At 37.1% G+C, this 17,194-nt stretch overlaps 1 long non-coding RNA gene across 1 annotated transcript; it reads right to left on the bottom strand.

Annotated features, from left to right (window-relative positions):
* Positions 1-205: 205 nt before the first annotated feature.
* LOC105532894 lies at positions 206-4,239 on the bottom strand. The gene is made up of 2 exons (XR_001005058.1): positions 4,154-4,239; positions 206-879 (listed from the first exon to the last, which is right to left on the bottom strand). It is a non-coding gene; the product is annotated as an uncharacterized LOC105532894 (long non-coding RNA).
* Positions 4,240-17,194: the final 12,955 nt, after the last annotated feature.

Below are 17,194 nucleotides of genomic sequence, written 5' to 3'. Positions count from 1 at the left end.
TATTGGTAGACTGATGGGGGACAATTAATTAAATCTTTAGGATCAATTTCTCAAACCTCACACTCAATGGTGGGTTCTCTATATCACTGATGTTTTCAAGGTTTAGACCTGCCTATCTAAAAGTTTTTTAAAAATATGTCCAGCTTCAGGTTATATTCAGTGCTATCACAATGGGAAAGTAATTCTAGATGAGGACATTAAAAAATCTCCTTTGAACACCTAATTTCATTCCTTTAGTTGATCAGAAGCCTGTTAGTAATTTTTTTAATAACTCAGAGGCAGCAGCGTTGTATGAAGTTTACACGACCCCTTACCTCGTTATTTTCTAAGTTAGAATTATACCAGCGTGTTTCTTTCTGACTCTAGGATGAAGTATGTTTGCTACTTCTCTCAGACCTGCCCTATCTGTCACTCTGGTTATATTTGAGTCCTGGGGTCTGGGAAGTACATTCCTGATATATTCAGAGTCAGCCAGTCTGTAACAAAGGATGAGATCCATTCCAAGGTCAAATGTTTTGATGTCTTGATGTGTTTTCTTCTCCAGAATAAAGAGGATGAAACAGGCTTGGGAAAATTCTAGCCTCTAGGGTTTTACAAACTATACCCAGACTGGGAAGGAAGCACTATTTTTACAATGCTTCCATATTGGATCACTTTTGCATGGTTCAAAGTTGCATGGTTTCTAAAGTTTCAAACTTTAGAAAACTTAAACTCTGGTTACGAATTGTCTTCATGTTTATGGGAGGCTTTCTGCTCAATCATAGTTGAAGTCTTGGTTGTATTTCTCTCATCTGTGAGGCAGCTCCTCTGTAAGCGCAGAAGCCTGCAGTGGTCAGCACTCAGATACTGGTGCTTTCATGAGAGTTTTTTGGCCTCTCCCTGGAATGGTACAAGATTTTACAATTCGTAGTGTTATGGCCAAAATCTGCTTATCAAAATAACTACAGAAAATCTTGGATAAATGACTTCCTTAGTATGTTGAGTATCTTTGTTCATCTATGACTTGATATATACAGTTGCTGACGATCATCCATGGAATAGATAAGAGCTGGAAAAATACATGGAAATGTTTACCTAGCTCACAAGAGGAAAAGGTGGCCAAACGTTTACTAGCTACAAAGCATATTAGGACTCCCATTTTCCTAGCAACTCAGTCCTGCACCAATATTTAAAACTGTTTATAAAATGTTTAAAATTTAAAAATGTTTAAATAGAATCATCCAGGGACTAGAAGAGGGAGGAGGAATGTAAGGGGTTTTATGGTGAAAAAAGACATATTTTTGTTAGTTCTTCACTCTGTGAATAAACTAAATTATTTTCGAGTATTTCATTTTTAGCATCTGAAGTATCCTTTCATGCATGTCACCGAATCATCCTGTATTTTGAATCAAACACTTTGAGTAACTTGAAAAGTGATGTAGAAACAAAACCTTAGCTCCTTTCCCAACTCTTAATATTTTTATCTTGGTTCCTGGTTAGACTCTTGCCCTAAGTGCCTAAAATCCAAGGAAATACCCCCTATCCCAACATTCTGCTTAAATGTGTTTGCCATTGACCAATTTATGTATGGTTGAGCCCACTCAAGGCAGTTGCTCCCCTTTCTTCCCCTTGTTTATATGTGTGCTGCTGAGTAGCAGAAATAAATGATGTAATTAAAATGAGGACCATATTATTTTAAATGCTCCTGAGTTACAAAGTATATATCATTTATCATTTCATTATGCGTGGCTTCATTGGACTTCATAGATACTGTATTTTTATGGATCAAGAATGGTAGCAGCCCTATGTTGAACAAGTCTATTGGAGCCATTTTTCCAACAGCATGTGCTCACTTCACGTCTCTGGGTCACATTTTGGTAATTCTCACAATATTTACAATGTTTCCATCATTATTATGTTTGCTATGGTGATCTGTGATCAATGATCTTTGATGTAATGATTGTAATTTTGGGGGGATGCCACCAGCTTTGCTCTTATAAGATGACAGTGTTTAAAGGACAAAGGCATGTGTTCTGACTACTCTACCAACTGGCTATTCCCTGACTGTCTCTCTCTCTCTCTCTTTCTCTCTCCCTCCCTCTCTCTCTCTCTCTCTCTCTCCCCCTCTCTCTATCTCTCTTTCTCTCTCTCTCTCCCTCTCTCTCTCTCTCTCTCTCTCTCCTCAAGCCTGGCTATTACATGGAACAGAATAATATTGAAAGTAGGTAACATAATAATCCTACAATGGCCTCTAAGCATTTAAGTGAAAGGAAGAGTCATATGTCTCTCACTTTAAATCAAAAGCTAGAAATGATTGTTTAGCAAGGAAGGCATGTAGAAAACCTAGACGTATTGTGCCAGTTAACCAATGTGTAAATGCAAAGGAAAATTCTTGAAAAAAAATTAAATTTCTACCACACTGAACACCCAAGTGATAAGAAAACAGCAGCTTTATTGCTAAAGTAGAAAAATTTTTAGTGGTCTGGATAGAAGATCAAGCCAGCCACAATGTTTCCTTAAGCCAAAGTTAAATCCAGAGAAAGCCCTAACTCTCTTTAATTCTATGAAGGCTGAGACAGGGGGGGAAGCTGAAGAAGAAAAGTGGGAATCTAGCAGAGATGTGTTCATGAGACTTAAGGAAAGAAGTCATCTCCATAAAATAAAAGTTCAAGGTGATGCAGGAAGTTCTAATATAGAAGCTGCAGCAAGTTATGTAGAAGATCTAGCTAAAATGATTGATGAAGGTGGCTATGCTAAATAGTAGACTTTCACTGGAGAAGAAACAGCCTTATATTGTAAGATGATCATCTAAGGCTTTCATAGCTAGAGAGGGGAAGTCGATACCTGACTTAGAAGCTTCAAAGGACAGGCTGACTCTTGTTAAAGTCATCAACTGCATTAGACACTAAGTTGAAGCCAATGCTCATGGACCAAAAATCCTATAACCCTTAAGAATAATGCTATATGGACTCTGCCTGTGCTTTATAAGTGGAACTACAAAGCCTAGATGACAACTCATCTGTTTATAGTACAGTTATTGAACATTTTAAGTCTACTGTTAAGAACTGCTCAGAAAAAGAGATTCCTTTCAAAATATTACTGTGCATTGACAATGCACCTGTTCACCCAAGAGCTCTGATGGAGGTGTACAAGGAGATTAATGTTGTTTTCATGGCTGCTAACACAATATCCATTCTGCAGCCCATGGATCAAGGAGTAATTTTGATTTTCAAGTCTTATTATTTGAAAAATATACTTTGTAAGACTATAGTTCCCTTATATATAGACAGCAATTCCTTTAATGGCAATTAAAAACCTCCTGGAAATGATTCACCATTCTAGATGACATAAAAAATATTCATAATTCATGGCAGGAGGTCAAAATAGCAACCTTAACAGGAGTGTGGAAGAAATGGATTCCAACCCCTTACTTTGAAGGGTTCAATGTAAAGTCACCAGCTGCATTAGTTCCTAGAAACTTGAGTTAAGGAAGCAACTGCAGATGTGGTAGAAATAGCAAGAGAACTAGAATTAAAATTGGGTTCTGAAGATGCAATTGAATTGCTGCAATCTCATGGTAAAACTTGAACTGATGAACAGTTGTTTCTCATGGATGAAAATAGAAAAAAGTTTCACGAGCTGGACTGCACTCCTGCTGAAGATACTGTGAACATTGTCAAAATGTCAACAAAGGATTTAGAGTATTACATAAGTTTAGTTAATAAAGCAAGGACAATTTTTGAAAGGACTCCAATTTTGAAAGAAGTTTTATGGTAAGTAAATACTATAACAAATGCTACAGAGTTTTTTTTTTTTTTTTGTAAAAGGAAGAGTTAATTGAAGATGCAGACTTGATTGTCTTACTTTTAATAAATTGCCAGAGCCACCCCAAACCTCAAAAACACCAACCTGATTAGGCAGCAGCCATCAACAGTGAGGCAAGGCCATCCACCAGCAAAAAGATCATGACTCTTTGAAGGTTCAGATGATTGTTAGAATTTTTTAGCAACAAAAAATTTTTAATTAAGGTATGTGCATTTTTGGAGACATAATTCTATTGCACACTGAAAAGACTACAGTATAAACATAACTTTATATGCACTGGTAAACCAAAAATTATGGTGTGACTTGCTTAATAGGGTATTTTGCATTACTACCATAATCTGAAACTGACCTTCCAATATATCCAAGGTATGCCTGTATAAGAAAAATGTAATATATATTTTTTCAGTTTCTGATCTGTGGATAGAGGCTTGGTGCTTCAAAAATGTTTGATTTGGATAATGCTAGGGAAAATTACATAGTACATTTCTTTTTAAAGTAGTACTGTTGTTCTCTCCCTTTTTGCTCCCACAGAATATCTCTGTGAATGCAATGGATTTCCTCATTCTCAGCCAACTTTTAAGAATAGAGGTCATTTGCATAATGCTGATGTGTAGTTGCAGTTTTTTCTTTTTGGAGGCACATAGAATTCTCATTCTTTGTACACTGCTTTCCTCTTCCTCTTCGCTCTGTCATTCCCAAAGAAGATGGTCTTAATAATTTAAATCAGGGGAGTCTTCATGAGGTAGCCTCCAGAGAGCTGAGAATAGCTATGAAAGAGAACAGAGAGGAAGAAGTAATTGAGTCTTTTTCTTTATACTGGAGAAAATAACATCTTGGTGATGTGATGGTAACTCCCTCTCTCATTTATCTACCTAAAGGCCCTCTACAAGGATCTTTCACTGCCTTGGTGAGGATCTATCCAAGATCCACCTTTTCTTCACATTCAGATTAAAGCATTATCACACCTGAAAAATGTGGCCCAGACACAGTTTGGCCGTCATCTCTTTGAGAAAACATTTGTCAAACTTTCTAGCCAGGCCCTTCTTTGGGCACCCTAGTCCCTGATACATACCTCTGCCTTAGATGATATAGTGTTATTGAAATGATCTGATATGTTTACAATCTCTGTATTCCCAGTCTGTATTAGTTCATTCTCATGCTGCTATAAGGACATACCCAAGACTGAGTAATCTGTAAAGGAAAGAGCTTTAATTGACTCACAGTTCCACAGGGTGGGGGAGGCCTCAGGAAACTTATAATCATGGTGGAAGGGGAAGCAAACGTGTCCTTCTACACATGGTGACAGCAAGGAGAAGTGCAGAGCGAGGTTGGGGGAAAAGCCGCTTATAAAACCATCAGATCTTGTGAGCACTCACTCATTATCGTGGGAACAGCATGTAGGTAACCGGCCCCGTGATTCAATTACCTCCCACCAGGTCCCTCACACAACACATTGGGATAAGGGGAACTACAATTTGAGATGAGATTTGGGTAGAGACACAGCAAAATTATATCACAGTCCCTAGGATTTTGTGATCTTCAGGCACTGCAAAACTCCAGGGTAACCATTCACATTTGTAGTTACCTTAAATTTGTGTATGTCTCACAACACTTTTCAGGTGGATGGCAGTAAAACAGCTTGAGGGAGAGGAAGCACTTTGTTTCTTAAAATGTCAGCATTAGGGCTGCTGACAGGGTTCATCTTCTTTATTGCTTGGTCCTTAGAGACAGTACAGAGCTTGGCAATGAAAATGAAATTTGAAAAAAAAAATGTTTGTAGGATAAATAGATGAATGAACATATTGTGCTCTCAATATGTGATGTTCAAATCAAATGAAGGTATGCTTTTTTCTATAGCATTCCAAATCTATCAAACGTGTCCTCCTTCTGAATACTTATTTCTCCAAGTGGCTATAAGTGCACAGACCCATTTATAGTTTTCTGCACTTCTGAGTGTGGCTAATAGAGTTACCTCATCTCAAACGTTGCCTTTTGTTTGTTTGTTTGTTTGTTTTTTCATGTTTATCACATTCCCAGGGCAACAACCCATCTACAACAAACGCCGTAACTTGAACTGGCTTCTGGCATTGTTAAAAACTGATCCAAGTTGGCCTCGAGTTTCTGTCTTAAAATGCTAGGTTGCTAGAACACCAGTTATGGTCCCCTTAGACCAATTAAAGCTAGTGTTGTTTTAATTAGTTTCAACAAGATTGATTAGGCGTCAACAAGAGAAGCTTTGATGAAGTGAACTCATGGGCAGTATGTTGGCTGTCTTTCTAAACTGGGTTATGAGTTTGAGTATAAATCTACATTTGTTCAAAAGGTCTATCACCTTTTGTTGTACACCTATAAATGGTGGCATTTAAAAAATCAGTGTGTTTAAAAATTACACATTAAATACTAAATAGGTGTGTGCATATGATTAGCATAAAAATTGTATTCATTAAAAAATTTTAAAGCAAGTAAAAAGGTAAAACGGCATACCCTAAAGTAATAACTATGCTATTTCTTGTTCTTCGAAAGATAATTATGTTTCATGGCAATTTTTTAAGTACAAAAGACACATGGTTATTTATAATATAAAATGATAAAAAAAAGTATGAAGAATTACATAAACTTCTGTTTGACCTCCTCAAGATAATCCAGTGTGCACTTTGTACTGTTAATTTGACTCATTTAAGCTTAAATTCTGATATAGGATTGTTTATAAAAAATGATATTTAGTGTATGTTTTTCTCAAGCTTGCATTCTTCATTTATTCATATAAAATAGAGAGCCATCTAGAGAGTGAACATACATCTAATTTGTTCTTTTTCTATGTCTGTATTATATTCTGCAGAATAAATATATCATAATTTATGTAACCATTTACTTGTTATTGACTATTCAGATTGTTCACCACTGTGAACAGTGATTCAATAAATACCCTTTCTTTATATGCTGACACTGTTTTTAGCCTGTAAGAAGCTCTGAAGTGGAATATATGAGAAAAATAAATCTCTGTTCCCTGAGGATATGATCTTATATCTATAAAACCTAAAGACTGCACCAAAAAACTCTTAAATTTGATAAATGAATTCAGTAAAGTTTCAGGATACAAATCAATGTATAAAAATCAGTAGCATTTCCATAGACCAGTAACAGTCTATCTGAGAACAAAATCAAGGAGGCAATCTTACTCACAATAGCTACAAAAAATATCTGGGAATATATTTAACCAACAAGGTGAACATTGCATACAAGGAAAACTACATAATGCTGATGAAAGAAATTGAACAGGGCACAAATGTAAAAACATCCCGTGCTCGTGGATTACAAGAATTAATATTGTGAAAAGGACCATACTGCCCAAAGCAATCTAAAGATTGAGAGCTATCTCTATTAAAATACTAATGTCATTTTTCACAGAACTAGAAATAACTATTCTAAAATTCATATGGAACCATAAAAGAACCTGATTAGCCAAAGCATTCCTAAGCAAAAAGAACAAAACCAGAGGCATCACATTAGCTGATGACAAATTATACTACAAAGTTGTAATAATCAAAACAGCATGGTACTGATATAAAAATAGACACATAGAACAATGGAAGAATAGCGACTCCAAAAATAAATCCACCTATCTACAGCAAACTGATCTTTGACAAAGTTGACAAGAACATACACTGGGGAAAGTACAGTTTCTTTAATAAATGATGGTGCTGGGAAAATTGGATTGCCACATATAGAAGAATAAAATTGAACCACCATCCTTCATCATATATGAAAATCATCTCAAGATGGATTAAAGACTTAAATATAAGACTTGAAACTATAAAATTACTGGGAGAAAACCTAGGGAAAGAACTCTTCTGGACATTGGTCTAGGCAAATAATTCATGGCTAAGACCTCAAAAGCACAAGTAACAAAAACAAAAATAGACAAATGGGACTTAATTAAACTAAAAAACTTCTGTACAGCAAAGGAAATACCAGAGTGAACAGACAACCTGCAGAATGGGAGAAAATATTTGCAAACTATGTACCTGGCAAGGATCTAATATCCAGAATATACAAGTAATTCAAAGAACTCAACAAAATAACCTCAAATAACACCATTAAAAATTGAACAAAGTATATGAATAGACAGTTTTCAAAAGAAGACATACAAATGACTAATAGTTATATGAAAAAATAATACTTAACATCACTAATCCTCTGAGGCAAATTAAAACCACAGTGAAATATCATCCCAGTCAGAATGGCTATTATAAAAAAGTAAATAACAGATGTTGGTGAGGATGCAGAGATAAGGGAACTCATACAGTGTTGGTGAGAATGTAAATTAGTCCAACTGCTGTGGAACACAGTATGGAGATTTCTCAAAGAACTAAAAATAGAACTACCATTTGATCCAGCAATCTCACTACTGGGTATCTACTCAAAGTAAAATAAATTATTATATTACATAGATATCTGCACTTCTGTGTTATCACAGCACTTTTCACAATAACAAAGATATGAAATCAACATGTGTCTATCATTGGACGCTTGAATAACGAAAATGTGGTATATATACACAATGGGATACTATTCAGCCATAAAAAAGAATGAAATTATGTCTTTCACAGCAGCATGGATGGAACTGGAGGCTATTATCTTCAGTGAAACAAACCAGATACAGAAAGACAAATATTGTATGTTCTCACTCATAAGTAGAAGCTAAATAATGTGTATGCAAATACACAGAGTGTGGAAAGATAGACTATGGAGACTCGGAAGGGTGAAAGTGTGGGAGGGGGCTGGATGATGAGAATTTACTTAAAGAGTACAATGTACATTATTTAGGTGATGGATACACTAAAAGCCCTGACTTCACCACTAGGAAATCTATGCATGTAATAAAATTCCACTTCTACTCCATAAATTTATACAAAAATAAGATTCAGCTTCATAAAATTTAGTAAACTAATTACAAAATAGTAAATGTTGCACCTGATTCCAAAATACTATGTAGGACACCTAAATACATTATTAGCAAGTAGGTGGTGTCATGCTAAGGAATTCACTGGGTATATTTCTGGTAGTTAATTCTCTGGGAGTGAACTCTATCACCACATTGTGTGTGAAGAAATTCTTAGTTTTAATTGTACTAGAATTTCATTTTCATATGAATTAGAGAAAAACAGTATCAAAGCCATTTTATATATTCAGTCATGCACTGCTTAGTGACAGGGATATATTCAGATAAATGCATCATTGGACAATTTTGTTGTGTGAAAGCAAATGCAATAAAAACAAAGATAACTAGTTGGGACTTAGTTAATCTAAAGAGCTTTTGCATGGAAAAAGGAACAGACTCAGCAGAGTAAACAGACAACCCAGAAGTGTAGGAGAAATCTTCACAATCAAAACACATGACAAAGGACTAATATCCAGAAACTACAACGAACTCAAACAAGGCAGCAAGAAAAAAACAATCCCTTCAAAAAGTGGGCTAAGGACATGAATAAACAATTTTCCGAAGAAGATATACAAATGGCCAACAAACATATGAAAAAATGTTCAACATCACTAATGATCAGGGAAATGCAAATCAAAACCACAATGCAATACTCCCTCATTCCTGCAAGAATAGCCATAATCTTTTGCTGTGCAGAACCTCTTTAGTTAGATCCCATTTGTCAATTTTGGCTTTTATTACCATTGCTTTTGGTGTTTTTGTCATGAAGTCTTTGCCCATGCCTATGTCTGAATGGTATCACCTAGGTTTTCTTCTAGGGTTTTTATGGGTTTAGGTATTACGTTTAAGTCTTGAATCCATCTTGGGTTAATTTTTGTGTGAGGTGTAAGGAAGGGGCCCAGTTTCAGTTTTCTGCATGTGGCTAGCCAGTTTTCCCAACACCATTTATTAACTAGGGAATCCTTTCTCCATTACTCATTTTTGTCAGGTTTGTCAAAGATTAGATAGTTGTACATGTGTGGTGTTATTTCTGAGGCCTCTGTTCTATTCCATTGGTCTATATAATCTGTTTTGGTACCAGTACCATGCTGTTTTGTTTACTGTAGCCTTGTAGTATAGTTTGAAGTCAGGTAGTGTCATGCACTCAGCTTTGTTCTTTTTGTTTAGGATTATCTTGGCTATACAGGCTCTTTTTTGGTTCCATATGAAATTTAAAGTAGTTTTTTTCTAATTTGTGAAGAAAGATAATGGTAGCTTGATGGGGATACCATTGAATCTCTACATTACTTTGGGCATTATGGCCATTTTCACGACACTGATTTTTCCTATTCATGAGCATGGAATGTTTTTCCATTTGTTTGTGTCCTCTTATTTCCTTGAGCAGTGGTTTGTAGTTCTCCTTAAAGAGGTCCTTGTAAGTTGGATTCCTAGGTATTTTATTTTCTTTGTAGCAGTTGTGAATGGGAGTTCACTTATGATTTGACTGTTTGTCTATTATTGGTGTATGGGAATGCTTGTGATTTTTGCACATTGATTTTGTATCCTGAGACTTTGCTGAAGTTGCTTATCAGCTTAAGGAGATTTTGCTCTGAGATGATGGAGTTTTCTAAATATACAATCATGTCATCTGCAACAGAGATAATTTGACTTCCTCTCTTCCTATTTGAATACCCTTTATTGCTTTCTCTTTCCTGATTGCCCTGGCCAGAACTTCCAATACTATGTTGAATAGGTGTGGTGGGAGAGGGCATCCTTGTCTTATGCCTGTTTTCAAAGTGAATGCTTCCAGCTTTTGCCCATTCAGTATGATATTGGCTTTGGGTTTGTCATAAATAACTTATTATTTTGATATATGTTCCATCAATACCTAGTTTATTGAGAATTTTTAGCATGAAGGGGTGTTGAATTTTATTGAATTCCTTTTCTGCATCTATTGAGATAATCATCTATTGATAACCAATTGTCACTGATTCTGTTTATGTGATGGATTATGTTTATTGATTTGCATATATTGAACCAGCCTTGCATCCCAGGGATGAAGCTGACTTGATCATGGTGGATAAGCTTTTTGCTGTGCTGCTAGATTCGGTTTGCCAGTATTTTATTTAGAATTTTCACATTGATGTTCATCAGGGATATTGGCCTGAAATTTTCTTTTTTGTTGTGTCTCTGCCAAGTTTTGATATCAGTATGATGCTGGCCTCATAAAATGAGTTAGAGAACAGACCCCCTTTTTCTATTGTTTGGAATAGTTTCAGAAGGAATGGCATCAGCTCCTCCTTGTACCTCTGATAGAATTCAGCTGTGAATCCATCTGGTCCGGGGCAGGCAACCTAGAGAGTAGGAGAATATTTTTGCATTCTATCCACCTGAGAAAGGGCTAATATCCAGAATCTATGAAGAACTTAAACAAATTTACAAGAAAAAAAAAAACATCAAAAAGTGGGTGAATGATATGAGCAGACATTTCTCAAAAGAAGACATTTATGCAACCAACAAACATGAAAAAAGCTCATAAATCACTGGTCATTAGGGAAATGCAAATCAAAACCCCAATGAGATACCATCTCATGCCAGTTAGAATGGCAATCATTAAAAAGTCCAGAAACAACAGATGCTAGAGAGGATGTGGAGAAATAGGAACGCTTTTACACTGTTGGCAGGAATATAAATTAGTTCAGCCATTGTGGAAGACAGTGTGGTGATTCCTCAAGGATCTAGAGCCAAAAATACCATTTGACCCATCAATCCCATTACAGGGTATATACCCAAAGGATTAGAAATCTTTCTACTATAAAGACACATGCACACGTATGTTTATTGTGGCACTATTTACAATAGCAAAGACTTGGAACCAACCCAAGTGCCCATCAGTGACAGACTGGATAAAGAAAATGTGGCATATATACTCTGCAGGCATAAATACTATGCAGCCATAAAGAAGCATGAGTTCATATCCTTTGCAAGGATATGGATGAAGCTGGAAACCATCATTCTCAGCAAACTAACACAGGAATAGAAAACCAAACATCACATGTTCTCACTCATAAGTGGGAGCTGAACAATGAGAACATATGGACACAGGGAGGGGAACATCACACACTGGGGCTTGTTGGGGAGCTAGGGAAGGGATAGCATTAGGAGAAATACCTAATGTAGATGACGGGTTGGTGGGTGCAGCAAACCACCATGGCATGTGTATACCTATGTAACAAACCTTCACATTCTGCACATGTATCATAGAACTTAAAATATAATATTTAAAAAGTCCAAAATTAAGAAATTGTAAAACAGTAGATGTTGGCATGGATACAGTGAACAGGGAAGACTTCTACACTGCTGGTGGGAATGCAAACTAGTACAGCCACTATGAAAAACAGTGTGGAGATTCCTTAAAGAACCAAAAGTAGAACTACCACTTGATCCAGAAATCCCACTACTGGGTATCTACTCAGAGGAAAATAAGTCACTATTTGAAAAAGATACTTGCACACGCATTTTTATAGCAGCACCATTCACAATTGCAACATCATGGAACCAACTCCAATGCCCATCAGTCAATGAATGGATAAAGAAACCATGGTATATATACACAATGAAATACCATGCAGCCATAAAATAAATGAACCCCATTTGCAGTGACCTTGATGAGATTGGAGACTATTATTCTAAGTGAAGTAATTCAGGAATGGAAAACCAGACATCATATGTTCTCACTGATACGTGGGATCTAAGTTATGAGGACACAAACGCGTAAGCATGATACAATGGACTTTGGGGACTTGGGGGAAAGAGTGGGAGTGGGGTGAGGGATAAAAGACTACAAATATGGTGCAGTGTATACTGTTTGGGTGATGGGTGCACCAAAATCTCACAAATCACCACTAACGGACTTACTCATGTAACCAAATACCTCCTGTTCCCCAATAACTTATGGAAAAAAAAAATAAAATAAAAAGCAGAAAAAAGTCATACAGCATGACTGATCTTTGAACTGGTGCAGTCACTATTTACATTCTGTGTTCTCATCCTCTATATTACGCTGATTCTTTTCTTCATTTCTATTTTGTGTCAAATTCTGCTCAGTCAAGGAAATTGAATCAAAGATAAGTTATGGTAAGTTAATTCATAATTTCTTAATCAAGACATACCTTTTCCCCCATCTTCTCTTTCTCTTCTAGGTTTCAAGTAAGTTCCACGGGATCCTACATAAAATAAGGCACAAAGGGAAATGTGAGCATCTGGTTCTCATTTTCACTAATTAATGCCCGTGTTGGACATTATCCTGAACGTTTGTAGTCATTATTATCCCTCTACACTGCTATCTACACCGCATCCTGTCACTCCGGGCTGCCACTTGTCAGTGTCTCATCCTTGGAGCAGTCTGCTGCTGAGACTCAGGGGTCTAAGTCTGTGTAATCCTCTCATACCCACCTCCATTTTATTGTTCTGCACTGCGCAGACCTTGGACAACTCTGCTGGGCTGGCTATCTTCCAGACCCCTCAGAGGAACTGCTGCACAGGCTTCCCTTCACTCTGTATTTTCTAAACTTAACTGCTAGCTTGTTGGCTTTCTCACCACTTAAATCATGACGAGGGCAACACTGCCTTTCAAAGACCCTGTGGCATCTATTGCTTGTTGTTTCCATCTCCTCTCCTTATCTACCTCTTAGGAAGCTCTCTGTCTTCCTCCCCCGACCTTTGAAAGTTTTCCTTGTTTTGCTTCATTTGCTATTCCGCCCTCCCCACCCTGGTCTTCTGTGTCTTTGGTAGATTCTTTTCTTCTTGACTCCTTTTCTTCTTTCTGTTTCTGTTCCTAATGTTTAGTTCTCATTTCTAACTTATTCTCCTGTTTCACAGAATCCTTCATCTTTTCTGTTTCAGTTTCAACTTTCATCTCTTTGAGACTCTAAACTAAATGTGTATACTTTCCCTTTCTCCCAGATGTCAATCACAATTACAAACTACATACTGGACACTTTACCCTGAATGCTATTATTGATCTTAAATTAAATATATCTCAAACCACACTGACCATCTTGTTCAAAGTCTGAGAGCAAATTCCAGTTTGTTCTCGTTCACTGGTACATTTCCAGGATCAGTGAAGTCTTCTGCTTAATGTATACTCAATGTGTGTTGAGTGGACAAATGAATGCTTTATTAAGGCCCTCATAACTTCCATTTATCTGCTAATATAGCAACATGCTCATGGTTCATTCAAACTGAACATTATAGTGAAGGAAATAAGATTTTGCAGTTAGTCTACTTTTGCTTGATTGATTTCCTGGGGTTGACTCTTTCTATATTACCCTTTTTGTGGTCACTGATTTAGTATGTTTGCTGATTTCATTTTAGCTTACTTGTTGGAGATTGTTTCACTTGTTTCTGAAAGCTTTCCCTCTGGACCTTTTTTTTTTTTTTTTTTTTTCTGGGATTAGATATTAGGTGCTTCAAAGCTCTGTGATTTCCCCCGACTCAGGGCTCAAAACCTACTTCCTTCTCTAGTTAGTGCTTTTGACAGTTGTCCAGAGAATTTCTATGTGAGGACAATAGGAGACACACACATACATACAGACATAAATCATAAATGTGTGTGTGTGTGTGTGTGTGTGTGTGTGTGTATGATTTATCATGAGAAATGGGCTAATGTGATTATAGAGACTGAGATACCCCCAGATCTGCAGCTGGCAGGCGAGACACTCAGGAAAGCAGATGATATAAGTTCATCGCTTCTCATCCCTTTGGCTAAGATCAAGTGCAGATGATATAGTTCCAGTCCATGTTCGAAGGCCTGAGAAGCAGAAGAGCCGATTTTGTAAGTTATAGTACGAGTCCAAAGGCAGGAGAAGACTAATGTCCTGGCTCAAAGACAGTCAGTCAGAGAAATAGAAAAAAATGAATTCTCTTGCACTTACCTTTTTGTTTTATTTAGGCTTTCAATGGATTGTACAAGGCCCACCCCACACTAGGGAGGGCAATCTGCTTTAGTCAGTATACCTGTGGTTTGGATGTTTTGTACCCTCCAAATTTCATGTTGAAATGTGACTTCCACTGTTGGAAGTGTGCCTAATAGGAGGTGTTTGGGTCATGGGGCAGATCCCTCATGAATGGCTTGGTGCTCTCCTTGTGGTAATGAGTGAATTCTCACTCTGTGAGTTTACGTGAGATCTGGTTGTTTAGAGAAGGCTGGCACCTCCTCCCTCATGTTGTGCTGTTTCTCTCGCCTTGTAACGCTCCCCTTCTCCTTCTGCCATGAGTGTAATCTTCCCAGGCTCTCACCAGATGCAGATGCTGGCACTATGCTTCTTGTACAGCCTGCAGAACTGTGACCCAAATAAACCTCTTTTCTTTATAAAATACCCAGCCCCTTGGGTATTTCTTCATGGCAACACAGACACTATTCAAATGTTAATTTCATCCAAAAACACCCTCACAGACAGATACAAAATAATATCTGGGTACCCCAGTGGCATTTTGGACTATTTCTTAGCATTATCACATATTCAGGCCATTGGAATATTTTAATGCAATTTCATATAAATTTAATGCAATATTTTAATGCAATTTCACGTAAATTCCTCTATTATATTAAATGAATGCACTTCAAACAATTTATTCATTCTACTATTGATGGATATCTGTTTGGTTTTATTTATTTATTTTTTTACAATTATGAACAATACTGTCGCAACTGACCCAAACTGATCCTCTTTTCTAATTAAGACTGCAGTTATTCCTGTGATATGTTTTGGCTCTGTGTCCCCACCCAAATCTCATCTTGAATTGTAATCCCCACATGTGGAGGGAGGGAAGTGATTGGAACGTGGGGGTGGTCTCCATGCTGTTCTCATGATGGTGAATTCTCACCAGATCTGATGGTTTCATAAAGAGGAGTTTTTCCTGCACTTTCACATGCTCTCTCTCACCTGCCACCATGTAAGATGTGCCTGCTTCATTTTCCACCATGATTGTAAGTTCCCTGAGGCCTTCTCAGCCATATGGAACTATAAGTAAGTTAAGCTTCTTTCCCTTATAAATTACCCAATCTCTGGTATTTCTTTAGAGCAATGTGAAAACAGACTAATACATCCTGTTAGAGCTTCCCAAAGCATCACAATTTGACTACGTGTGTCTACAGAATGTGGTAAACGTGTTTGCCGAGCTTCATGCTCCCTATAAAGATTTTTATGGAAAAAAAACCCTGCCATGTGCCCTGTAAAAGCAGTTTACATTCTTCCAGCCTGGCAGAATGGAGTCAGAAAATACAACTTTCTATGAAAGTGACAACAGCAAAGGGTACCATGTGATGGGAGGATCATACTGTTTGCAAACCCAATTCAGAAGAGTGAGTAGGCAGAATCATGGAAAGAACCATGATTTGTTTGAATATGGGCTCTCCTGATACATAGCTCTGTGTCCTGGAAAATTTATTTCACTTCTCTGAATCATCATTTCCTCACCTATAAAAGAGGATCCTATTCTATTTGCCTGCCAGGATGGTTGGAGGAATTAAAGTAATAAATACAATATTATTGAATATAATATGGTCATATCATAGTGAAAATAAGTTTTGTACAGAATTATCACCATCACCCAGTACCTCTGTAAGCAGAATGCAAATCATTTTCCTAGAGATGTTCATTTGTGCTTGCAGAGAGCATTGCCAGATAGTTTCCAACATGCTATTCACTATGTCAGGGCCAGTAAGTTTACATATGGTTTTTCAAAGAGGTAAACCATCAAAAGTTGAGGAATTATTAATAATCCTCTTTAAAAATCATCATTGCCAAAGTGGTTCCAGACTGGGAGAGTTATGGCCACATGAGCCCCTGGAAAGAGGCTTTCAGAGTTAAAAGGGCTGCCAGTACTTAATCATGTGCTCATTTGTTGCTTCCCTTGCTCTGACAGTGGACATTATATTTAATGGCTAAATAAAAGATCGTTTTTCTTTCCAATCTGACTAGAAAAGAGAAAAGCATGAAGCTAATGCTGTGTTATGCCAAAGGGGGACATGCATCAGGGAAACTGCCACATTGAACTTGTAAACTCTAATTTTTCAGGTTTTAATATGTCTAGTGAATGTAATTCTCCAGTCTAGAAATTTGGGGAGTAATTTGCTTACTCAGAAGTCAGTATGTTATTTCTTAAAATGGCAAAAGTACTGGAACTGTGTTTTCCCATGTGGTTCCTCTGAAACCAGTCAAATTCTCTCTCTAATGCATGATGGTGGTAATTTATTTTGTCATTGTTCTTGCAACTTTTGGGTCCTTCGGAAGGTCAATTAGCAGTTTTGTAAGGTCTCAAATCCTTAGTGGTATTCCAATAGCAGGATCATAATATAGTTGATAGAATACTGGCCTGTGGCTAGGCGAGGTGGCTCACCAAGGGGGCGGGGGTGCTCAGGTGAGAGGATCACCTGCGTCTTGGAAGTCGAGGCTGAAGCTGCAA

This window comes from Mandrillus leucophaeus, unplaced genomic scaffold (assembly GCF_000951045.1).
Source record: "Mandrillus leucophaeus isolate KB7577 unplaced genomic scaffold, Mleu.le_1.0 Scaffold992, whole genome shotgun sequence".
NCBI lineage: Eukaryota > Metazoa > Chordata > Mammalia > Primates > Cercopithecidae > Mandrillus > Mandrillus leucophaeus.
Note: the sequence above shows the minus strand (reverse complement) of the source record. Positions and strands in the feature narration are given on the sequence as shown.